Here is a 26,301-nt window from a genome sequence, read left to right on the forward strand (position 1 = left end):
GTTAAGTGGACATTGGGTACAACTGCATTTTTTAGGACACTGGTGACTCTTTTTCTGAGGTCTGTGTACATTTTCGGTATTGCCTGCCTAGAGAAATGGAACCTAGATGGTATTTGGTACCGGGGACACAGTATCTCAATCAAGTCTGTAGTTGCCTGTGAATTAACGGTGGATAACGGAAACACGTTTCTCAACGCCCAGGCTGCCAAGGCCTGAGTTATCCGCTTTGCAGCAGGATGACTGCTGTGATATTTCATCTTCCTCGCAAAGGACTGTTGGACAGTCAATTGCTTACTGGAAGTAGTACAAGTGGTCTTCAGACTTCCCCTCTGGGATGACGATCGACTCCCAACAGCAACAACAGCAGCTCTAGCAGCAGTAGGCGTTACACTCAAGGATGCATCGGAGGAATCCCAGGCAGGAGAGGACTCGTCAGACTTGCCAGTGACATGGCCTGCAGGACTATTGGCTTTCCTGTGTAAGGAGAAAATTGACACTGAGGGAGTTGGTGGTGTGGTTTGCAGGAGCTTGGTTAAAAGAGGAAGGGATTTAGTGGTCAGAGGACTGCTTCCTCTGTCATCCAAAGTTTTTGAACTTGTCACTGACTTATGATGAATGCGCTGCAGGTGACGTATAAGGGAGGATGTTCCGAGGTGGTTAACGTCCTTACCCCTACTTATTACAGCTTGACAAAGGCAACACACAGCTTGACACCTGTTGTCCGCATTTGTGTTAAAATAATTCCACACCGAAGAGGTGATTTTTTTGTAATTTGACCAGGCATGTCAATGGCCATATTCGTCCCACGGACAACAGGTGTCTCCCCGGGTGCCTGACTTAAACAAACCACCTCACCATCAGAATCCTCCTTGTCAATTTCCTCCTCAGCGCCAGCAACACCCATATCCTCATCCTGGTGTACTTCAACAGTGACATCTTCTATTTGACTATCAGGAACTGCACTGCGGGTGCTCCTTCCAGCACTTGCAGGGGGCGTGCAAATGGTGGAAGGCGCCACCTCTTCCCGTCCAGTGTTGGGAAGGTCAGGCATCGCAGCCGACACAATTGGACTCTCCTTGGGGATTTGTGATTTAGAAGAACGCACAGTTCTTTGCTGTGCTTTTGCCAGCTTAAGTCTTTTCATTTTTCTAGCGAGAGGATGAGTGCTTCCATCCTCATGTGAAGCTGAACCACTAGCCATGAACATAGGCCAGGGCCTCAGCCGTTCCTTGCCACTCCGTGTCGTAAATGGCATATTGTCAAGTTTACGCTTCTCCTCAGATGCTTTTAATTTTGATTTTTGGGTCATTTTACTGAACTTTTGTGTTTTGGATTTTACATGCTCTCTACTATGACATTGGGCATCGGCCTTGGCAGACGACGTTGATGGCATTTCATCGTCTCGGCCATGACTAGTGGCAGCAGCTTCAGCACGAGGTGGAAGTGGATCTTGATCATTCCCTATTTTACCCTCCATATTTTTGTTCTCCATTTTTTAATGTGTAGAATTATATGCCAGTATCAATAACAATGGCCTACTACTATATATACTGCGCACAACTGAAATGCACCACAGGTATGGATGGATAGTATAGTTGACGACACAGAGGTAGGTAGAGCAGTGGCCTACTGTACCGTACTGCTATATATTATATACTGGTGGTCAGCAAACTGTGCAAAACTTAAATGCACCACAGGTATGGATGGATAGTATACTTGATGACACAGAGGTAGGTAGAGCAGTGGCCTACTGTACCGTACTGCTATATATTATATACTGGTGGTCAGAAAACTGTGCAAAACTGAAATGCACCACAGGTATGGATGGATAGTATACTTGACGACACAGAGGTAGGTAGAGCAGTGGCCTACTGTACCGTAATGCTATATATTATATACTGGTGGTCAGCAAACTGTGCAAAACTTAAATGCACCACAGGTATGGATGGATAGTATACTTGACGACACAGAGGTAGGTAGAGTAGTGGCCTACTGTACCGTACTGCTATATATTATATACTGGTGGTCAGCAAACTGTGCAAAACTTAAATGCACCACAGGTATGGATGGATAGTATACTTGATGACACAGAGGTAGGTAGAGCAGTGGCCTACTGTACCGTACTGCTATATATTATATACTGGTGGTCAGCAAACTATGCAAAACTTAAATGCACCACAGGTATGGATGGATAGTATACTTGACGACACAGAGGTAGGTAGAGCAGTGGCCTACTGTACCGTACTGCTATATATTATATACTGGTGGTCAGCAAACTGTGCAAAACTGAAATGCACCACAGGTATGGATGGATAGTATACTTGACGACACAGACGTAGGTAGAGCAGTGGCCTTCTGTACCGTACTCCTATATATTATATGCTGGTGGTCAGCAAAATTATGCACTGTACTCCTACTATATACTACAATGCAGCACAGATATGGAGCGTTTTTCAGGCAGAGAACGTATAATACTGGTGGTCACTGGTCAGCAAAACTCTGCACTGTACTCCTCCTATATAATATACTGGTGGTCCCCAGTACCCACAATAAAGCAGTGTGAGCACAGATATATGCAGCACACTGAGCAAAGATATGGAGCGTTTTTCAGGCAGACAACGTATAATACTGGTGGTCACTGGTCAGCAAAACTCTGCACTGTACTCCTCCAATATAATATACTGGTGGTCCCCAGTCCCCACAATAAAGCAGTGTGAGCACAGATATATGCAGCACACTGAGCACAGATATGGAGCGTTTTTCAGGCAGACAACGTATAATACTGGTGGTCACTGGTCAGCAAAACTCTGCACTGTACTCCTCCTATATAATATACTGGTGGTCCCCAGTACCCACAATAAAGCAGTGTGAGCACAGATATATGCAGCACACTGAGCACAGATATGGAGCGTTTTTCAGGCAGACAACGTATAATACTGGTGGTCACTGGTCAGCAAAACTCTGCACTGTACTCCTCCTATATAATATACTGGTGGTCCCCAGTCCCCACAATAAAGCAGTGTGAGCTCAGATATATGCAGCACACTGAGCACAGATATGGAGCGTTTTTCAGGCAGACAACGTATACTGGTGGTCACTGGTCAGCAAAACTCTGCACTGTACTCCTCCTATATAATATACTGGTGGTCCCCAGTACCCACAATAAAGCAGTGTGAGCACAGATATATGCAGCACACTGAGCACAGATATGGAGAGTTTTTCAGGCAGACAACGTATACTGGTGGTCACTGGTCAGCAAAACTCTGCACTGTACTCCTCCTATATAATATACTGGTGGTCCCCAGTACCCACAATAAAGCAGTGTGAGCACAGATATATGCAGCACACTGAGCACAGATATGGAGAGTTTTTCAGGCAGACAACGTATACTGGTGGTCACTGGTCAGCAAAACTCTGCACTGTACTCCTCCTATATAATATACTGGTGGTCCCCAGTACCCACAATAAAGCAGTGTGAGCACAGATATATGCAGCACACTGAGCACAGATATGGAGCGTTTTTCAGGCAGACAACGTATACTGGTGGTCACTGGTCAGCAAAACTCTGCACTATACTCCTCCCATATAATATACTGGTGGTCCCCAGTCCCCACAATAAAGCAGTGTGAGCACAGATATATGCAGCACACTGAGCACAGATATGGAGCGTTTTTCAGGCAGAGAACGTATAATACTGGTGGTCACTGGTCAGCAAAACTCTGCACTGTACTCCTCCTATATAATATACTGGTGGTCCCCAGTACCCACAATAAAGCAGTGTGATCACAGATATATGCAGCACACTGAGCACAGATATGAAGCGTTTTTCAGGCAGACAACGTATAATATTGGTGGTCACTGGTCAGCAAAACTCTGCACTGTACTCCTCCTATATAATATACTGGTGGTCCCCAGTCCCCACAATAAAGCAGTGTGAGCACAGATATATGCAGCACACTGAGCACAGATATGGAGCGTTTTTCAGGCAGACAACGTATACTGGTGGTCACTGGTCAGCAAAACTCTGCACTGTACTCCTCCTATATAATATACTGGTGGTCCCCAGTCCCCACAATAAAGCAGTGTGAGCACAGATATATGCAGCACACTGAGCACAGATATGGAGAGTTTTTCAGGCAGACAACGTATACTGGTAGTCACTGGTCAGCAAAACTCTGCACTGTACTCCTCCTATATAATACTGCTGGTCCCCAGTCCCCACAATAAAGCAGTGTGAGCACAGATATATGCAGCACACTGAGCACAGATATGGAGCAATGCACGAGTGAAAAATGTCGGTGACGCGCGGCTCCTTATATAGAATCCGAATCTCGCGAGAATCCGACAGTGGGATGATGACGTTCGGGCGCGCTCGGGTTAACCGAGCCATACGGGAGAATCCGAGTATGCCTCGGACCCGTGTAAAATGGGTGAAGTTCGGGGGGGTTCGGTTTCCGAGGAACCAAACCCGCTCATCTCTAATGAAAATAAATAGAATAGATATAAAAGTAAAGAGATGTGGAGATTGGTCCAAAGATGGAAATGGGTATATTGAAGATAAAAAGATTGATCTACAGATCAATCTCAATATATTCATTAAGTCCCTCTGGAACGAGGGTCCTTAACTTGTGTATCCAGAAATTTTCCCATACACATAACTTTCTGAACCTATCTCCCCCTCCATTCAATCCCTGTAAAGGCTAAAATACACGGGAGAGATGTGTGCTGAGCGATGCGGAGGAGGACGGGAGGCCGCTCATTTCACCCAGCGTGTGAAATGAGCGACATTCTAGATTGGCCTGCATGCAGGCCAATCTAGCACCAGCGACAGCGATGCGCGGGGCTGCGCATCGCTATCGCTGTAGGGGGTACACACGAGTGATCTGTGCTTAAAATCTAAGCAATCTAGCAGATTGCTTAGATTTTAAGCATGGATCTGTACAGGGGCGTTTTAAGAGAGGAGGAGGCCCGTGTGCAGCCTTCTGCTTCAGGGGCCCCCTCCTCTCTGACTGATGCACAGGTATTTTAATACTTACCTCTCCTGGGTCCCCCGGCGGTGCCATCCCTCTCCGCAGTGCTATAGAGTCTGAGAACAGACTCTATTGCGCATGCGCAAACCTCCGGGAACACGGCGTGGCGGCCATTTTCCCAAAGATTTTGCTAATGCGCATGCGCGAAACTCCGGAAAAATAGCCGCTGTGCCATCTTTCCTGAGTTTTCAGCAAGCGCAATAGAGTTTGTTCCCCCTAGTGTTCAAACTCTATTACACTGCTGAGAAGGGATGGCTCCGACGGGGGACTACAGAGAGGTAAGTATTAAACAAATGGGTGCAGTGTGTGCGGGGTGGGCCCCCCTGGACCCTGGGGGCCCGTGTGCCTCGCACTCACTGCACCCATTATAGATACGCCAATGGATCTGTACTCCCCTTTAGTGTGAGACTCTTGGGATTTCCAGCATGGCATTCTACAAAATGTCTTGAAAATCCATGTGCACACAATCTATTCAGAATGTTTCACCTGTGTTCCAAAAATCTCACTTTTAAACTTCTAGTGGTTCTACCAACAAGTAATTTGCAGCTACACTGCAGAATATCGATCACATAGGTTGATTTACAGTTAATATAGGCTTTAATCTCGAATTGTTCCTCATTCATAGAGGGACTAAAGTATCGAACATTATTACTGATAAATGAACATGTTATACAAGATCTGGAGCCACATTTAAAACATCCCTTCACTTTACTTGGTAACCAGTTTAAACGTACTTTATTCTGGGGTGCCTTGTTATTGTTGCTGTTGTTTGTTCTTTTATCTACAAAAAAAACTGGGAGACAGCCAGTGTTTAAGATTTTCAGATTTTTAAAAAATTACTTTTGGTTTCAAAGGAATATGAGCATTTAAAAGAGGGTCCACTTGTAATATGCCATAGTTATTCTTATTTATATTTTTAATCTGCTTAGATGCTCTGTTATATTAAGAGACAAAAAAAAAGTTATCTATGGTGGTCATTCCGAGTTGTTCGCTCGCTAACAGTTAACTTAATATCAACATCTAAATAATCTATATGGTCCTGGCTCATTCTGAAAGTGAACTTAATTGGACAATCGCTGATATTGTTAGTTTCAATCAGATTACAAAATGAATCCTCAGGCCCTGTCCAAACGATGAACAGGTCATTTATAAACATATAGCTTATTTAGATGTTGATATTAAGTTAAGGTGTAACCAATTTATAACATCTGTACATGTGAAATCTACAGATCGTAACACATTATTACAATATAACAGCTGTCACCCTGTTAATCTGAAAATTTCATTGCCATATTTACAGATGCTTAGAATATGGAGAATTAACTCCAATAGTGTCACAGCCAATGAACAGATAGACTCATTAATTGAGAAACTGTTAGTAAGGGGTTATCCTAAAAAAGTCCTTTTACAGACCAAGGATAGAGTTCTAAATATAGATCATAAAATATTGGTGCAGAAATCTAAGACTCTATATATATATATATATATATATATATATATATATATTGTAGCAAGTGGTGGCACTCATGGGACTTTCAATCAGGTAAGAACGGACACAGAGGTCACTAGTTCAAAGTATCATATATATATATATATATATATATATATATATATATATATATATATGTTACAGTTACCACAACATAAAAAAGCATAATTTAGAGAAAGAAACAGATTAAAGCAAAAAAAAAATTTTTCCCCAGAACTCGCACCCTTCTGGGGTGGTAAGTTCTGGCATGCCCAAAAGACCGACAATAGATGCTTAAACACAACTATTCATGACTGTTTAAATCAATTTAATTGCAAATCCCATGTTAAAAGCATGGCAATTGAATTTCCCCCCAATTGAGTTATTTGATCCTGGATAAAAATTATGAGATTTCTAACTATATGAAGCTACTTGCACTTTGTAAAAAAAAATAATCAACATTGCAATTGAGCAGATCTATTTACAGTAGTGTGCAGGCACACATCCAATCCCTTGCAGCCGCACACTACATAGATCTGCTCAGCTGCAATGCTGATCATTTTTACAAAGTACAAGGTAAGCTTCAAATAATTAGAATGCTCAAGCTTAGAATTCTCTAGCTATCTATGTAAGGCAGATAGCTCAATGAATAGAGTGTCTGACTGCAGGCGATGGGTTAGAGTCCCAGGTATGTCAGCATCTTAAAATGTAATAAAGGACAGTGTACTGAGTAACAAAGAGCTCTCAAGTTAAGTTCATGAATGTTCTATAGGTATTAGCAACAGAAGGGTTGGGGAAAGGAGGCAGGGGCAGTGAGGAGATGCTGGGCTTCAAAAAGGGGGGAAACTACAAGTGAAAGTAATTAAAACACATAATTGACAAGTGCTGCAACAGCGCCCCCTACCCAGCAACGCTATGTGCCGTGGCACACTCCACACATACCTAGTTAAGGTCCTGCCCATTTGTGCACCCAAACCATAGCTTTTTCACATATTCCAGCTATTCACTTCTGACATGCTCCCCACCCCCACCCTACCTTCCCACTGCATGCATGCACAAGTGGAGCAATAAATGAATTGCTCCGTCAGTCACCATATAGTGTCAGCAAGGGAAGGGGGAGGGCAATTTAATTCACACCATAGGCGCCCACAGGAAAAAAATCAAGCATACATAGTTGCCCCAGCCCCCCAGAGAAGACTGGCCAGTCTGCATTATATGCTGACATACTTTGCTCCGCCGAAAGCAATGTGTGGGCAGTGTATGTCCCAGACCGGAAATCGATAGTACAATATCAGTTTAAGTTAACCAAAATCATCTTAGAATGATTGATGTGTATATTTTATTTTGTAAAAATAATGTGAGAAGTCCATCCTCATAATAATACAGGCAGTGTAGTTTGTCAGGAGTAGCTAATGTTTTGTTATATTGGCTTTTTCTTTTCAAAGTACAAAAAAAGTCACTCCAGTATTTTATTTTAATGAGCTTTGCACTTTTCCACAGCTACACCTCCCAGAAAGCAGGCACCAGCCAAACACGGTCAGTCATTATAGGATGATTGGGAACTAGCTATTCAGTAGTCTTAAAAGTGAACAACATTATTACATTGCATTTTATGACTTAGGTCTCCTCAGGGGATTGGGTGGCACTGCTTGGGGCATGATGTCTCTTTGGTTGATGTCTTCACAAAACCATGAATATCAGCAGCTGTCAGTGATAGGATAAGATGGTCGCATGACCAGGAAGCCGGCGGACCACAAGGGGTCATGACGCAGCTCACTAGAAGCAGACACTGATTGGTTTAGGTGTCGACGTGACTCTAACTGAAAGACATGATTCGTCAGAGAAATTAATATACGGCCATTGGAGGAAGCAATCGGGTTTACCCTGACAAAGCTAATGTAGTGAAATACATGTTGCTGATGGGGTCCCGCTGTGTATAATAACAGTGTTTAAATTCATCTATATTATACTGTGCTAATGCATACCTCCCAACATGACCCTCTCCAGGAGGGACAGAATGCTCTGCTTCTGGACTTTTCACTTAATGTATGATTGTCTGCACCTGTGTAGAACAGGTTAATGGATAAGAAAGTTGTTTCAGCACAGGTGATGGCAATCATAAATTAAGAGGGAAGTCCAGGAGCAGAGCATTGTGACCCTCCTGGAGAGGGTCATATTGGGAGGTATGCTAATGAGGGCGGCTAATACACTGTGAGTGCAGCCTTACAACTTCAAAGAGACTTTGGGGGTAATTCCAAGTTGATCGCAGCAGGAAATTTTTTAGCAGTTGGGCAAAACCATGTGCACTGCAGGGGGGGCAGATATAACATTTGCAGAGAGAGTTAGATTTGGGTGGGTTATTTTATTTCTGTGCAGGGTAAATACTGGCTGCTTTACTTTTACACTGCAAATTAGATTGCAGATTGAACACACCCCACCCAAATCTAACCCTCTCTGCACGTTATATCTGCCTCCCCTGCAGTGCACAAGGTTTTGCCCAATTGCTAACAGAATTCCTGCTGCGATCAACTTGGAATTACCCCCTTTAATCATTGATGTGAACTAGCTGCATAACTGTTACTGATTGAGCCTCATTGAACGTAGAAACAGTGCTAACATTTTCTAGCATACTGCAGCTCTAACTAAGAGCAGGTGCATAGAGATGTATATATTCCTGAATAGATGGATGTATAATCTCATGACTGCTAAACTGCTCATAAAAGCTTATTGATTAAATTGTTATGAAACAAAACATTAATTTATGGTAACAATAGCTTACTTATTAAACAGAAGAAATATGATATATCATTGGTATTCTCAGAACACAGTTTATTGATTTACATTATCAGACCACTCTGTGCTCAGATAACCAGAAGAAATGTCCACATTTACAATACTACATTATGATAAATTGCTGGATGATTAGCTTGCCCTATACAGTAATAATTAATGTGAGGCATAGCCTTCCCTCATCTGAGTGCCAATCTTCATTGACTAATTATTTTAAACCTTTATTGATGTAATTAACACTCAATCTAATATAGATGGTAATACACAACAATAAATAAACATACAGTAGGACAAAGAAGTTTTTAAATCACTTTGTGGGAGGTGTACTCGGCCTTAGAGAGTGATAAAGTAGAGATAGATAAAGAGCCTGCCAATTAGCTCTTAACTGCCATGTTACAGGGGGTAGCAGTTGATTTACCGACGGACACAATACCGACAGCCATTGACCAACAGTTAAAATACTGACATGGTCAAAATACCGACATTCATTATGCTGACATGTTCAAAATGCCGACATAGAATACCAACATTTTAAATGCCAACATGCTTTTTTAAGGATTTTTTCCCCAAAAAACAGACTTGTTCATACTTTACCATCCCAGTGGAGCTGGAGGGGGAATATAATAGTGTGCCGAGCGCAGCATGGCGAGCGCAGCAAGCCGAGCGCAGCATGGCGAGCGCAGCAAGCCATGCGAGGGGACGCGGTATACTTAGATGGTGTCCATGTCGACATTGACACACACAAAAAACCTGAAAAAGTAATTTTCGGTATTTTGACAGGTCCGCATTTCAAATGTCGGTATTCTGACTATGCCGGCATTTTGAACATGTCGGCATAATGAATGTCGGTATTTTGACCAGGTCAATGGCTGTCGGGATTATGACTGTCGGTATAGTGTCCGTCGGTAAATCATACTGAACCCATTACAGGCTATGCTTGAAAAATGACAGGATCTAATTGGTAGTTTATCTCTCTCCACTATATCACTCTCCAAGGCATAGTACACTTTGCTTTTAATATTTCACTGACTTAGCTTTGGTATTTTAATTGAACATAGGGCCTAATTCAGACCTGGTCGCATACAGGCGGTTTTTTTTGCACAGCTGCGACCAGGTAGTCGCCGCCTACAGGGGGAGGGGGTAATCGCTGTGCAGGGGTGCAAATGAATGTGCAGAGAACTGCACAAACAAAAGTTTGTGCAGTCTCTGTACAGCTCAGGACTTCCTCTTCCAGTGCGATGATCCGGCCCGGAGCTCACGTCAGGAACCCTCCCTTCAAATGGCTGGACATGCCTGCGTTTCTCCGGACACTCCTAGGAAACGGTCAGTTGACACCCACAAACGGCCTCTTCCTGTCAATCTTCTTGCGATCGCCGGTGTGATCACTTTCTTCGGCCATCCCATTGCAGTCTTGAACTTCCCGTCGCTGTGGGGACCTCGCGCCTGCGCATTGCGGTGCATACGCATGTGCAGTTCATATCCAATCGCTGCTGAGCAAAAACGCAAAGCAGCGATCGGGTCCGAATGACCCCCATAAAAAATGTTACTTTTTGTTACTAGTGCGCAAAACAGAACAATGCTTCTTCTTTTTTTCTTTTTTTTGTGGCATTTTAGGTCTTATTGTTATCGGCAGGCTACACTCCCTTACAATATACACAAGTATTTTTGTGATAAACACTAAGGGGTATACCTTATTGGTTGAACATTTATCGATGTCAGACTTATGCAAAGATCCATATTAGCCCAGTTTTCCCCTTCCCCTTCATTTTTGACCCACTCAAACTCCACAAGAAAGGGTGGTCAGTAGGCGCAGCAAATTAAGAAGAACTTACAGAACTAAACTCTAGTATTCAATTTGTCTTCTGGAGAATTAACATTGGATGAAATTAATGTTATGAACAATGGGCCTAATTCAGACCTGATCGCTCGCTAGCATTTTTTTGCAGCGCTGTGATCAGATAGTCGCCGCCTACAGGGGAGTGCATTTTAGCTGTGCAAGTGTGTGAACGCATGTGCAGCCAAACGGTACAAAAAGATCTTTTGCAGTTTCTGAGTCGCCCAGGACTTACTGCTGCGATCACTTCAGCCTGTCCGGGACTGGAATTGACGTCAGAAACCTGCCCTGCAAATGCTTGGACACGCCTGCGTTTTTCCAGACACTCCCAGAAAACGGTCAGTTGCCACCCACAAACGACCCTCTTCCTGTCAATCTCCTTGCGATCGGCTGTGCGAATGGATTCTTCGTAAAACCCATTGCACGGCAACGATCCGCTATGTACCCGAGCGACGTGCCTGCGCATTGCGGTGCATATGCATGCGCAGTTCGGACCTGATCGAAGCGCAGCAAAAAAAGCTAGGTCTGCATCACCCCGTATGTGCACTGCAGGGGGGGGGGGGGGGGGGCAGATATAACATGTGCAGAGAGAGTTAGATTTGGGTGGGTTGTGTTCAAACTGAAATCTAAGTTGCAGTGTAAAAATAAAGCAGCCAGTATTTACCCTGGACAGAAACAATATAACGCAGCCAAATCTAACTCTCTCTGCATGTGTTATATCTGCCTCCCCTGCAGTGCACATGGGGGGTCATTCCGAGTTGATCGCTCGCTGCCGATTTTCGCAGCGCAGCATTCAGGTAAAAAAATGGCAAAACTGCGCATGCGTATGCACCGCAATGCGCAGGCGCGTCGTACGGGTACAAAGAGGATGGGTGCTGGGTGATGGATTTAGAGAAGATTCCATTCGCACAGCCAAACGCAAGGTGATTGACAGAAAGAGGGCGTTTATGGGTGTCAACTGACCGTTTTCTGGGAGTGTTTGGGAAAATTCAGGCGTGTCCAGGCGTTTGCAGGGCGGGTGTCTGACGTCAATTCCGAGACCAAAAAGACTGAAGTGATCTCAAGGGCTGAGTAAGTCCAGAGCTACTCTGAAACTGCACAAAATTTTTTGCTGCGCTCAGCTGCAAAGGCGTTCGCACACTTGCAAAGCAAAAATACACTTCCCCGTGGGTGGCAACTATGCGTTTACATGGCTGCTAAAAGTAGCTAATGAGCGATCAACTTGGAATGACCCCCTTGGTTTTGCCCATCTGCTAACAAAGTTGCTGCTACGATCAACTCTGAATTATCCCCAATGGATTTCCTTTGTACTGACGAATTCATCTAATGCTTTCAGGGGGAAAAAAAAAAAAGGTCCGGTCCGTAATAATAGGATTTTAATTACCTACCGGTAAATCCTTTTCTCATAGTCCGTAGAGGATGCTGGGGTCCACATTAGTACCATGGGGTATAGACGGGTCCACTAGGAGCCACTGGCACTTTAAGAGTTTGAGAGTGAGGGCTGGATCCTCCCTCTATGCCCCTCCTACCAGACTCAGTCTAGAAATTGTGCCCGAGGAGACGGACAACTTCAAGAGAAGGATATTACACAGCCGGACATGCCACAGCCGGAGATCGGATGAGCACTGAGGGGAGGAGAGCGCACAGCATGCCTCATACACAGCACAACACTGGTGAGTGGGGGGGCGAAGCACTGGGTTGGTCATATGTGTATCTGGCACTGTGGGGGCATATCTTGCACTATGGGGCATATATGGCACTGGGGGCATATGTGTATCTGGCACTGTGGGGGCATATCTGACACTATGGGAACATATGTGTATCTGGCACTGGGGGCATATTTGTATATGGCACTGGGGTGAATATCTGGCACTGTGGGGGCATATGTGTATCTGGCACTGTGGGGGCATATCTGGAACGAGTGGGAGCATATGTGTATCTGGCACGGCACTACTGGGGGCATATGTGTATCTGGAACTCCACTACTGGGGGCATATGTGTATCTGGCACTATTGGGGGCATATGTGCATCTGGCCCCCCCATATGTGTATTACACTCCCATTTTCATTGGCCACGCCCTGACCACACCCATTTTTTGGCACGAGCACACACAGTACCACTAAGAATTTTTTTCTATTTGCACCACTGTCTAAAAGACACAACCTTCTTCATTTGTAAAATACAGAACTGGAGCCTGTTGACATCTAATACGATAAACTTGTACACAAAAATTCAGATAGAAACCACCCGCTGCCTATTAACCAACAATTCCACACATGAAGGACTAGACATACAGTTCTTTGTTAAATTATTAGAATTCACATTATTAAGAAATTCTTTTTTTATTTGATGGTCATTTTTAAAAACAAAAAATTGGGTTCTGCAATAGCGTCTAGTTATGCGAATGCATATATGTTTATGATTTAGAAAGACATATTTCTCACTCATCCAGGCTGCGCGCAATTTATGATTTACAACGTACATAGAGGACATGTTCTTATTATGGACTGGAAGCAAGGTGGAATTTGACCGGATCATGAGTGAAATCAACAGAGACAGTCTGGTAAAATTAACATCTAAATCCAATACAGAACAGATCCATTACTTGGATGTGCAAATATACATGAAAAGTAATGACATATATACTACGGTTTATTATAAGTCGAGGGATAGAAATACCATGGGGAAAGCAGATAGTCATCATCCAACTGCATTAAAAAGGGGGTTGCTGTTCTCACAATTGCTGCACATATCTCCTATATATTTGGCCAGATCAGTGACTTTGTGACTCATTTGCTAACGCTGGGCATAGTCACAATGCTGGGCGGAGTCACACATCTGGCGTGTTGGTACCCCCTGCTCCTGCTGTGCTTGCTGTGTGTCGGGGGCCACCCTCCCTCCCGCTCCTGCCTCCGTCCTCGGTGCTGCTGCTGATGCGCGGTGTGCACCGCCGCCCTGTGTGCGACCCACAGCCTCTGACCCTGCTACTGCTATTGGGCTCTCTCCGCCTCCCTCCTCCTGACGTGTCCCGAAAGTGGTGCAGGAGAGGCAGGCAAGGGAACCCTGAACATCCGCCGGACACGCCTTCTCCACTGCCTGCCCCAGGCCATGGCCCCGCAACTGCTGCTGCAGTTCCGCGCACCACAATTGGGCTCTCCGTCCTCCTCTCGTGTCCCGGCGGCAGTGCAGGAGAGGCAGGCAAGGGATCCCTGACCATCCACAGGCCATGACTCCTCCTCCCCAGCCCACCCCGGACCACGGACCCGCACCTGCTGCTGCAGCGCCGGCGCACCACTATTGGGCTCTCCCCGCCTCCCTCCTCCTCACATGACCTGGCGGTGGTGCAAGAGAGGCAGACGAGGGATCCCTGACCATCCGCCGGCCACACCTCCACCTCCTCCTCCCCGGCCCGCCATCGACCTGCACCTGCTGCTGCACCACCAACACACCACGAGCCCCGACCCATGGGCATGGTGCACCACGGGGCGTGGGCACCCAAAAAGGGGCGTGGTCACCCAGAAGGGGGCGTGTCCAGTGTAGTAGAACCCCTTATACTATCTAGTACTGGTGCCCCTTTAACATTATATCACATGGTACGAGCCGAAATTCACATTATAGCACACAGTACGAGCCGAAATTCACATTGTAGCACAATGAATGAGCCAAAACTTCACATTGTAGTACACTGAATGAGTTGAAATTCACATTATAGCACACTGAATGAGCCGAAATTCACATTATAGCACACTGAATGAGCCAAAATTCACATTATAGCACACTGAATGAGCCGAAAATCACATTATAGCACACTGAATAAGCTGAAATTGTGACAGCAGGGACAGCCAGAGTGATGACAGGGAGAGAGAGAGTGACGACAGGGAGAGAGAGAGTGACGACAGGGAGAGAGAGTGACAACAGGGAGAGAGAGTAACGACAGGGAGAGAGAGTAATGACAGGGAGAGAGAATAACGACAGGGAGAGAGAGTGACGACAGTGACAGCAGGGAGGGTGAGAGTGATGACAGTGACAGCAGGGAGAGAAAGAGTGACGACAGTGACAGCAGGGAGAGAGAGAGTGACAGCAGGGGAACATTACCTGACTCATTTGTTGAGGGTGAGAGGCTGGTGGATGGCGGCGGTGAGCAGTGGGCGGCTTGCGGCGGTGGGCGGCGGTGAGCAGCGTGCGGTGAGCGGCTGGCGGCGGCAAGCGGCTGTGAGCTGGTACAGTGCTCTACACAGCCGTCGGACGCCAAGCAGGGACGGGAGCAACATCAGTGATCGCGCTGAGCAAAAAAAATTGTGGGTCCCTGGGACCTCTCACTATAGAAAATTGGGGTCACACTTAACCATTTCTGGGTCCCATAACATATTATTGGTGTGTGTGGGGGGGAGGGGGTCATGCAGATGTTGGGGCATTGCTGAGGATAGGGTGGGGGTAAGGGTAGATAGCAGCTGGGGCAGTACTGGAGGGCAAGGAGGAGGTTAGAGGCAGGTAACACTGAGTGGTAGGGAGATGGTAAGGGTGGATAGTAGTTAGGGCACTATTGGGGGCAAGGAGGTTTATTGGGACAGGCAGTACTGGGGGAGTAGGAAGGGTATTAGATAGCTGGGGCAAGATTATAGGCAGTACTATGGAAAGTGCCTGGGGGGTAGGGGTATATAACTGGGGCAGTACTTGGAAAAAGAAGGGGTTAAAGACAGCTAGTACTATGGGCAGTGCTGGGGAGTCAGGTTAGGGCAAGGAGAGGGTTAGGGGCAGGCAGTGCTGGAGAGTAGGGAGAGGGTAAGGGTAGATGGCAGATTGGGCAGTACTGGGGTCAAGTAGAGAGTTAAGGGCAGGTAGGGAGGGGGTAGGGGTAGACAGCAGGTGGGGCTGTACTGGGGCAAGGAGGGAGTTAAGGAGAGGCAGTACTATGGGATGTGCTAGGGGTAGGGAGGAGTAAGATTTAGCAGCTCTCCTCCCAGCTCACCTGGAGGTCAAGACTCTGTAGCTCGCCATAGGACACCTCCACCGTGGTCTCTGTCCTGTAGGTGACTTTCACGCTCTTGATGTCCTCCTTCGGCAGTCGGCAGGGCTGGCATTCTAATGACCGGGATCCCGACGTCTGTATAATGACCGCCGGGATCCTAGTCACCGGGATCACATACTGATCCCCTCTTAAGCATGCCAAAGGAAATCCTCTGCACCCTTTCTGCCGGGTAGCGCAGCCAATGCATGCAGAACTGAAGGCACCGAGGGAACATAATGCACACAGCTCCCCCTACACCACAGGAACACAGGACACACACACACTCAAGCCACGGGCGACACAGAGCACACAGATTCCCGCCACCACCACAGGAACAATAAGCACACCTGCCACTTACCCCCGCCAGAGTGATGAGCGTCTCCACCCCCGGGATGTCAGTCACATATCATCAGTGCATTTATTCTGACATTGAGTAATACACCAACATTATGGTAAATGAGATACACTATAGATTGTCAATTGTACATGCTGTAGTAATATAGTAATTACATAAATCTGAGAGGTTAGATGTATAGTAAGGTTATTACTTTTCCCATTAATATCTTAGGAACATTAATGTGTGCCGTCTACTAATCAAAGCTGACCCTTGTTAGGGTCATCTAGGGAGGGGAAACAAAGTCCAAAGGACACTGCAGAGGTATAAAGGAATTAATTAAAGGATATTGATGAAACCAACCATTCAGGAAAAAGATTATAATCAGGACCAAGAAAGGCCCTTGGTAAGATAAGTTAGGGTTGGAGGTGCGCCACTAAACTGGGTTACAGTATTTTTTTCTAGAGGTTATTAGTGTAAGCCACTAGTGGGCCGATCACTAAAAAAGGGGCTTAGTGTGTGGCGCACTCTTTTGAAATAATTGTTCTATATTAAAAAAAATTTACTTTTATTTCCATACTTAAAAATAGTCACCATAAACAGGCATAGTATTTAATCTGATAGCCTGAAAGTGCAAAAAGTAATAGATAAGAAGGTTGCCTACGGGACTAGAGCATCAAAATGATGTCAATGTCCAATAAATTTTTGTTAGGCAAGAAGGGTTTGTACAATTTAATAAGCCAAGTGAAATATTATTGAGATTAATCAGTGCTGATTAGCTACTGTTAAAATCCCTTCGGAGATTAAATTATGATGGTAAGTATAGTAAGTATAGTAAGTAAGGTATAGTATTATAGCCTTAATAGCCCTCAGATAGAGGGGTTCATATTTCCGCAGAAACCACCTATCAGTGCCTTTCCAGGATAATAATTCCCGTATTTATTCCAAGGAGTGAAGAAAGGAAAAGAAAAGGAGCCCAATAAATGAAATTAAAGTTTTGTAACATATGGTCACCCTTTACACCAGTCTACTGTTCAAGACTGCAGTAACAGTGCTAATGTAATTTGATACAGATTTGCATCCATCATTCTGCAACAATGTGTGGCTGACAAGACAGTATGTACTGGAGACCAGATAATAAATAAACTGTCTCGAGTACTCGCCTGTCTGTAAGGGATATAAAATGAATAGCTCAAAGCTCTTATCCCTGCAGCTCGTGTGCATGTGGTTTCAAAACATATGCATATTAATATCTCAAATATTTGTGTCACAAAAAGTGTTAAGAGAAGAATACAGAAAGAATATATATATATATATATATCTATAGTAAGTATTCTACCAGCTTGTCATTGCGACCCACGTGTATCTAGTATCAAAGCATATATATGAGCACAGATGGCAGCTCTATATTCTGGTAGGGATAGGGTTGACACGACGGAAATGACCTGTTAATTTGCTCCAAAATACCGCTGTAATTCTTAACCTTAAGATGAGGCTGAAGAACTTGGACTTTGGAAGAAATGAAGACTGTGGTTTGTGATTGAAACACGAGGCTGAAGGACTTGGACTTTGAAGAAATGAAGACGTCTGCGGGAACCGCCGTTAGCACCTGGAGCTCCTCTACGACCTGGGACCCCGTGAGCGCTTCCACGAGTGGCAACGGACTTAGACAGCAGGACTGCAGCAGCATTTAGGTAACCGATGGATGAGAGCCACCAGGACCAGGGCACCAGAAGTAACCTGGGAGCACAGAGCTGGAGAACCTTTCACAAGGAGGTAACTTGAAGCACTGGCACTTTCCCTCTGAGCCAGCCATCCATTCAGGAGGACCCGCCGCCAGCAGCTCCCTGCCGCCGCAGCCGCGCCAACCAGCGGGACGGTAACCCACGGGAGCACCCGCTGGAGGTAAGGCTCCATAGCCTGACAACATGTAATGCTTTTTTTTTTTTTTTTTTATACAAAATTTATTGAGTTAACAACAAAAAAAATGTATCCAGCAAACAGAGCCCATTCACATTCTCACCCGCCGAAGAGCTAGTGTCTCATGTAATGCATTATAGGTTAATCTATTGGTCTCCGCTGATACATAGACAACACTTGATTGATACCAGAAAGCTATGCATCATTCTACCAAAGTACCCCTTGGAAACCTTTGTCCATCTCCCACCAGTTCACCTGGCACAAGATTTATACAGCACATTTGGAAGTGTATCATCTCCCATCACTCCAGTTATCTGCAGATCCACCACCTGGCGGGATGTTTAATAAACATAGTTATCTAAGTTTGTTTTTTAAAAAAAGAGCGATAAATATCTCTTCCAGTGGCAGTTGCAGCGCAGTAAAAAATTTAAATAGGCGAGTCACACCAACTATTGCCGCCGCACTCACGGTACCATTGGACTTGCAGATTTTTGTTTGCAGCCCCATAGGTTTCCGGTGCAACAACGGGCATGCATGGGGCGAGTTGTGCAGTAATTAATGGTGTTCCCTGCCTCACAACAACTCCTCCCCCTCTTGTCTAACTGAATTGACCCTTTAATTTATGAACAAGGTTATGAACAACCTCATAAAAATTTAGTTTGAACTAAATTCATTTTCTAAAAATATGTTGAAGGTTGACCAAGAGGAAGAACAGTTCGCAATGCTGATGGCAAATCAAAATTCATTCGGGATATTACAGTACGTTGTATAATCCATTTTAAATGTGTTGTATTGCAAAACATTAGCATTTTAAATCAGCTGTGAAATCCCTTGCATTATCCTTTGTTATTACCTTATGGTGGACTGAGATGGACAACAAGCATTATAAAATCTTCAGTCAAAATGGGTAATGTAACAGATAAAAATGCAGATGTACAATATGACGGAACTGTCAATTCTTCAGACAGAAATGTCACAACCTCAGTTTTATTAATACCATTTTGCAATAAGGGATGGCTATAATCGATTCCTATCTACAGAAAAGCTCACCCACTAGAATATGATGGATGCATACTGCAAAACACATTAAACTGGATCAAAATGAATCAAGCACAAATTAGAGCGGGGGATTATGATGGCTAAGATTGTTCTGACAAAACAAAAGTAATAGTATATAAAAATAGAAAAATACAATCTAAGCATTCCTTATATGTCTGTAGGTGCTCCAGGATCAATTTGATGACTTTAATAATGAAATATGGTAGAAAGCAGTTGAAATAATGCACATAATGTGATGTAAAAAAATTTGTATGAAACCAAACTGATTTTGCAAGAATTATAAAATTAAATATCTTACACATAATGTTACATGTATGTATAAGATATTAAACAATTCCATAACCAGTTATGTTTCATGTCACACATTTTTTTCCGCAAGAGTCTTTCAGTTAAAGCTAAATACATTGATAAAATACAAACACAAAAACATTGTAACACTTAGGGTGGAATCCAATTACCCGCAATAGTGCCGCAGGCGCAAAAAAACACCCATGGGCATTTCCACTTATCCATAGTCCAGTGTCAGTGTGCTTTACACCTTTCCATCCGATGATTGGCATTGGACTTGGTGATGTGAGGCTTGCATGCAGCTGAACAGCCATGGAAACCCATTCCACTAAGCTCCCACCGCACAGTTTTTGTTCTTACATTAATGCAAGTGGAAGTTCAGAACTCTTCAGCTGTGGAGTCAGCAGAGCATTGGCGGCTTTTACACACCATTCACCTTAGCAGTCATTGACCCCGCTCTGTGATTTTACGTGGTCTTCCACTTCATGGCTGAGTTGCTGTTGTTCTTAAACACTTCCACTTTCTTATAATATCATGTACAGTTGACCATGGAATATCCAGCAGGGATGAAATTTCACAAACCATCCTATTGCAAAGGTGGCATCCTGTATCAGTACCATGCTTGAAGTCACTGAGCTCTTCAGAATGACCCATTTTGTATCACAAGGGTTTGCAAATAGAGACTGCATGGGTAGATGCTTGATTTTCTACACCTGTGACAACGGGTCTGATTGAAACACCCAAATCCAATAGTTAACAGGTCTGGCCAAATACTTTTGCTTATATAGTGTGTGTCGGGAACAGTATTTATTTATATTTATTTATTTATTTAGAGAGAGAGAGAGAGAGAGACCATGAACAAATGCACACTCCTTCAATATAAATAAACGGTGCTCCCTAAAGGTCCATACACACTTAACGATATAATGAGCGACGTCGCTCATTTTCCCCCTCCTTGAGCGACGTCGCTCATTTTATCGTTAAGTGTGTATGCCGCCAGCGACGACCGATGCGCGGCCCCGCGGGTCGGCAGCGATCGTCGCTGTCGGTAGGGCATGCATGAAGGATGTGGACTGTCGTCCACGACCTTCATGCAGGGCTGGCGGGGGCGTGACGTCACTGAGCGATATGAGCTGTCATATCGCTCAGTGCATACAGGCGGCCGCCGACCGGCCGGCCCGGGAGGGGGAAACGTTAGACGATGTCGCTCACAGAGCGACATCGTCTAATGTGTATGGGCCTTTAAAGCTGTTCCCTCTCAGGTCCAGGATAAATACTGTTGTAGATAAAGGGCACTCAAATACTGTAGCAAAATTATTCCATTTTATTGATTCCCAAGAAAAATACTTGAAAAATCCATGTTGATGGCAATGGTGGAGAAAAAAGCACTTGTCTTATATCCATAATAATTCAAGCACAATAAATGCCACTTCAGTTCATAATTTCAACATCAATGCAACACTGAGAAAAAATTCTTTAAAGCCAAACTTATCAGTTGTCGACCTTGGTCATCCAGTGACCGTCATATATATAGGCACTCACACACCAGATCATTGAGAACCATGAACCACTGGAGTAACACTACACCAGTGAATAGGGGTTAGAATGTGGACTTTATATCACATTTATTTATGATGCTTTTGATGAAACATCTTTTAATGTGGCCACAGTTATCCAGATTGTTACCGTGGTACTGGATTTATATGTTATCACACTATGATATTGTAACTTATGACCATTTTGACGATATATTGCAAGGGGCGCTGTCCATTTGTATTTGTATTTAGATCTACTTTAAAACTATTTCTGGATTCAGCTGCTGTTGACGCTTATGTCATAACCAAAAGTCACTACTAATTTAGTATTTCAACATGTCCACTCAATAATGAATTTATTTATTATAACACTAGGATGTCCTCTGTAATATTAATTGATGATCACATATTGCAAGGGGCACCGCCTATTTGTATATACAGTACATATTCTACAGTGATTTTTTAAAAACAGCTTCTGAAATCAGCTCGACTTGACGTTTGCGTCACAATTATTTAAATTTAAATCAAAAGTCCTCACTGACTTAGTATAGCAACACTCAACATATCCTCAATATGAGTCCTTCATTACTTATAGCTAGATTGGTAATTATAGATCCAACCTGTGTAATATAAATAGGACTAATGTCATCTCTGTTATGAATAGTGAGAATATTCCACTATAGAATCTTGCCATTCTATAATGGTAATGTAAACTGACGTCTGTATAATAATGCATTTATCAGGTCGAATCCACTCCTGAAATCTCCCACCAAGGCCTATTTTCTGATCTTATATACTAACACAAATAAGAAGTCAGGTATGTGATTTTCTATTATGTTAGGACATTTATTTCAACATTTACCTGAAAGTTATTCTAGCACATGTATAACTGACATTTGGTGTGTATATTAGTATGAAATATAATATCAATGTTTTTCTGGTATGTTATATTGATATGGGTAAAGAATCACATGTCTCATTAACCAGCTCAAAGTGTTCGTAGTAGATACACAATTGATATTCAAACCATTTTTTTCGTCTTAAAGTACGTGTCTCTATTAGAATAGATGACACCACTCACATCCATTGATATTTTTCCATTTTGTTGGGGTTTTTTTTTACTATCTGCTTGTTTCCTCTTCTTCATTCCTTTCTTCACTCATGCTATGATACTAGCTGGATTTTGTGATATATTTGCTATTATTGTTCCAGTTTCTTGGTGACATGAATGTATGAGTTTTTTTTTTTTTTTTTCAAAATGTTTTTATTCCAATCTCTCATATTATAAAAATGGAAACATAACAATTCGAGACAGAGAATATTGAGATAGTAAAGTATAACAGTGCAAACATAAGATCGTCCCTCTAGAGGACCGTAAAATATACAACATTCAGTCTCACGATAGAAGAAGGAGAGATAAAAACACATTTTCAAAATTTTCCACAAATAAAACATTTAAACATTCCAATAAAGGGAACGTGTGTGTAACAGGAAATAGCAGAGAATAAACTTTATGAGTACAATGTAGGGGTGAAAGAAATAAAAAAGAGATATATACAAATATGGAGTGATAGTACTCCACCAGTACAGATAAATCGCATCAAATTCTCCAGATATAAACACAATAACTAGAGTAGAAAATAAAATAAAAATAACACCGAAAAAACTTAATACCTGCCAGAAATCACGGGCCGTCGATCCATCCATAGAGATAGCTCCAAATCCAGGAGATCAATCTCCCAATTAACACGGTATATCACAGAAAATGGAAAGAAGTAGAAAGAGAACTAGTAATGAAGGAAAATAAGAAAGTATAGTATTCAAAGGCCTAAGGGGTTTGGATGGTCTATAGTGTGAAGCAGATACCATGAAGTAGACCGGAAGCAATTTTGAATTGCCTGTTTAGTAGTCACAGGAAGTGTCTGAATGTAGTTGTCCCAACACTGGAATACATTTTTTCTTATGGATGGATGCCTCCAGCCAGTCCATAGTAAATAGGAAAAATAATCTAGATGTGACCATTGAGAGGGTGGGGGTTGAGTTATGAATCCATTGTTGAAGAATTGCTTTCCAACTAGCCATTGACAATATCACAAGAAGTTTTTTATTGTTCCTAGGGATGTCTGCCTGATCCGCTAAATAACCAAATAGTGCCCAGGATATAGTGCAATGGAAAGATATGCCAAGGGCCATAGTTCCATATCGATGTACCTCATGCCAAAACTTTTTCACCAAACTACAATCCCAAAAACAATGTAGAAGATCCGCCCCATCCGTGAAACATTTAGTACATCTTGCCTCTTCCGAGATGCCCATTAAATGCCGGTGTTTAAGCAAAATATAAGCCCTATGGAGCATTTTGTAGGCCATTTCTTGGTATGAACTAGCCAGAATAAGTTTCAGAGTCAACTGGAAATGGTCTAAGAGGAATCTGGGGTGACCGATGAAACATGGGAGGACCATTGAGACAATTCCGGAAGATCCGTGTCTGGGTAAAATCTCTATACGAATACGTGTATATATAGTCGAAATGAAGTAGGAACCAGAGTGGAGAAGTGTGGTAAGGGGATCAAGAAAGTCAGAGTTTGTCAATTTGGGTAAAACTGTTTTAAGATAGTGGACTGCCTGGAAATAAGAGAACTCTTGTCGAGGGTGTAAGCCGTATTTGTCCTTCGCTTCTGCAAAAGATAGTGGGAGGTGGGAGGCATTAAGTAAGTTGCGCAGGTTACGGATACCAGAAGAATACCAGGTAGTGAAGGGTCTCGAAGCCCTCCCCTCCTTGAACTCCAGGTTACTGACTAGGGGCAGCGAAAGTGAATAAAAATATTGAAGCTTAAGAGGTTTCCTCGCTATCCTCCACGCCTGTATGATAGGGAATAGTAACAAATTATTAGTTATATTCAAGGTCAATTTGGAAAGTCGGGCATGAAGAAGATAACTAAGGGATAGAGGGGCGCAGAATTGAGAGTCCAGAGTGGAATCCGTATAATAGTTTTTATCTCCAAGCCAGTCCAAGGCAACGCAGAGAAGACAGGCAAGGTTATATTGTTTGATATTGGGTAGGTTAACTCCACCTCTAGGTGCCGTTTGGGATAACTTTTTAATACTGATCCGGGGTTGCTTGCCAGCCCAGATAAACTTGGTAATGGAGGCATTCAATGAGGACAGATCCGAACCCGACAATAATAAAGGAGTCATCTGTAAGACATAGAGAAGTTTTGGGAAGCTAGCCATCTTGAACAGATTGCAGCACCCCAGCAGGTTCAGAGGAAGGGTTTGCCAAAGACCAAGCTCCGTCTTAATCTTGTGCAAGACCGGGGTGATGTTGTATCGGTACAAATGACAGGGATGAGAGGGAAGCGCTATGCCTAGAAAAGTTATATAAGCAGTCGCCCATTTAAAAGGAAAGGTGTCCCCCCAACCCGTTCTCGCCTGACCAAAAACTGTCAATGCCTCCGACTTCCCATAATTAATAGAAAATCCTGCAAAGGAAGAGAAGCGATCAATCGTTGTGATCAACTGTGGAATTGAAAGGCGGGGGTCGGACATAAAGAGGAGAAGGTCATCAGCAAACGCCACCACCCGCAGTTCTTGAGTACCCACGGCAATGCCCTTGTAATCCCTATGCAACAGAATATATCTTATAAGGGGCTCCAAAGCCAGATTAAAAAGAATGGGAGATAAAGGGCACCCTTGTCTAGTGCCCCTTTCCAGCGTGAAGGGGGCAGATGTCACATTGTTAACTAAGACTTGCGCTACAGGGTTAGTATAAATGGTTTGCACCAAGTTACAGAACGATGAGCCAAATCATTGGTGGGCAAGTACTCTAGTCAGATGAGGCCAGGCGATCTTATCAAACGCCTTTTCTGTATCTAGATTTATAATAATATTACTTTTGGCCTGACTGGAGTGAGTGTGAGATATTGCAGCTAAGGCTGCTCTTATTCCCCATGTGGATTGCCTACCCTTGACGAACCCCATCTGTGCAGGAGAAATCAGGCGGGGTAAGCAAGTCTGCAATCTGTTAGCCATTAATTTAGTCAGGATTTTAAAGTCCTGGTTGAGGAGTGTGATAGGGCGGTAAGACCCCACCAGGGTGGAGTCCTTACCGGGTTTCGCAAATACAATGAGTCTTGCCTCATTAAAATGAAGAGGAGTCTCTCCCGTCTTAAGGATATGATTATATAACTTGGTCAGAACCGGAAGAATATCAGCATTTAGCAACTTATAAAATTCGGCACTAAAGCCATCAGGGCCAGGGCTCTTTCCATTAGGGAGGGATTTAATGTTAGCCTGAACTTCATCATCCGTGACAGGAGCATCCAACAGGTCCCGCTCTTCCGACGTAAGCTCCGGTAACTGTGTTTCATTCAAAAAGGATTGGCCATCCAATGCATTGTCAGTGTCCACCGTATATAGAGATTTATAAAAGTGCATAAAAGCCGAGCAGATATCACTGGGGTTAGAAAGAATAGTTCCAGAACTGTTCAATGCATCGACCCATGTTTTGTTCCGAGGTCCTCTGACTAAATTGGCCAGAAGCTTCCCTGACTTGTTTCCCCATCTATGAAACCTATTCCTGCCATAGTTGTAGCTTGTTTGTGCTTGTTCGGTGAGAAAAGTGTCATATATCTGTTTTGCCATGAGGCACGTTTCCTTGTGAGCTGGACTATCGCAGCGTGTATAAGCACGATAGGCAAGTGTGAGTGCTGCACTTAGCTCTTGCAATTTAGAATTAAATTTCTTACGCTTAGAGTTGACATAAGAAATAATATGTCCTCTAAGGACAGCCTCAGAGGCTCCCCAAAAAAGTATAACATTAGGCTCTTGTTCCAAATTGTCAGCAACGTAGTTAAGCCAGGTATGTTTAAGATGTAATAAAAAATCCTCAGAATGTATAAGATATGCCGGGAATCTCCAAGATTTGGAGACACAGTGAGGTAAGGCTAAATGTAAGGACAAAGTGATGGGGCATGGTCTGAAATAATTATGTCCTTGATTGAAGTGTGAGAAACTTTAAAGAAAAGGTGTTTAG

The sequence above is a fragment of the Pseudophryne corroboree genome, chromosome 5, assembly GCF_028390025.1.
Source record: "Pseudophryne corroboree isolate aPseCor3 chromosome 5, aPseCor3.hap2, whole genome shotgun sequence".
Taxonomy (NCBI): Eukaryota; Metazoa; Chordata; class Amphibia; order Anura; family Myobatrachidae; genus Pseudophryne; species Pseudophryne corroboree.